General features: G+C 42.9%; 1 non-coding gene across 1 annotated transcript; it reads left to right on the top strand.

The window, feature by feature from the left end:
- The first annotated feature begins 521 nt into the window (after positions 1-521).
- TRNAC-GCA lies at positions 522-594 on the top strand. The gene has a single exon. It is a non-coding gene; the product is annotated as a tRNA-Cys (tRNA).
- The last annotated feature ends 545 nt before the right edge of the window (positions 595-1139 follow it).

The following is a 1139-nucleotide window of genomic DNA, read 5'->3' as shown; positions in this document are numbered from 1 at the left end:
CGGGATGGTTTGTGTTACGAAGTGTATTTCTTGCAAGTAGCCTGAAGTGCTTTGTAGAAAGAGAATGTAAAATAAGATAGTACCTATTAACTAAGTGCTGCTGACATAAAAAATGTGGGATGACCACTCTTCTGAATAAATCATAAGAAATCAGAGAAGCTGGTTTGCATGCATCCATTGAAACACCAGTTCCCTGTTCTCTAGGAAAATGAACTTCTTTATTCAAGCTGTCGGTGGCACCAGAAACTGAATAAGACAATAATGAAATCAGTTTCATAAATTCTGCTTCATAACCTTGGTAGCACCATGGGGCTTAGATACTCCCATCAAGTCTGCCACATAAAAATACCTTCACAGTTGAAACATGTACACTACCACGTGTAAAATAGCTAGCTAGTGGGAAGTTGTTGTATAACACAGGGCCCTCACCTGGTGCTCGGTGATGACTTAGACGGGAGGGATGGGTGAGGCAGGTTCAAGAGGGAGGATATATGTATGTGTGTATAGATATAGATATAGCTTTCCTGGTGGCTCAGATGGTAAAGCATCTGCCTGCAATGCAGGAGACCCAGGTTCAATCCCTGGGTCGGGAAGATGCGCCAGAGAAGGGAATGGCAACCCACTTCAGTTTTCTTGCCTGGAGAATTCCATGGACAGAAGAGCCAGGCTGGCTGCAGTCCATAGAGTTGCAAAGAGTCAGACATGACTGAGCCTCTTTCACTTCATAGACGATTCACGTTGTTGGATAGCAGAAACCAACACAACATTGTAGAGCAATTATCCTCCAATTAAAAATAAATTTTAAGAAAATCACCATACAAAGTACCTTCACAGAAACTTCTATTTGTCACCAAATATTGAAGAGAAAGAGGCCCAGATAGAAAAGAGAGTCCTGAGTTCCCCTCTCACCCCACTCCTTGAATTCCTCTGCCACCTACACTTTCCTAAACCAGGAAAACCTCTGTCATCAGTCACTGATTTTCCTCAGTGATCAACTGTTCACACATGGGTAGGAATATGGTGAATTTTCCCCCTAAGCCTTTTATCTCTCAGTGTGGGGCCAAGGCCATTTGACCCTTTGAGGGGATTTCACACATCAACACTCAGAAAGAATGTTTGGGGGATTAAAGGCCTATGAA

The sequence above is a fragment of the Cervus canadensis genome, chromosome 26 (assembly GCF_019320065.1).
Source record: "Cervus canadensis isolate Bull #8, Minnesota chromosome 26, ASM1932006v1, whole genome shotgun sequence".
Taxonomy (NCBI): domain Eukaryota; kingdom Metazoa; phylum Chordata; class Mammalia; order Artiodactyla; family Cervidae; genus Cervus; species Cervus canadensis.
This window is presented reverse-complemented; position numbering and strand designations above follow the sequence as displayed.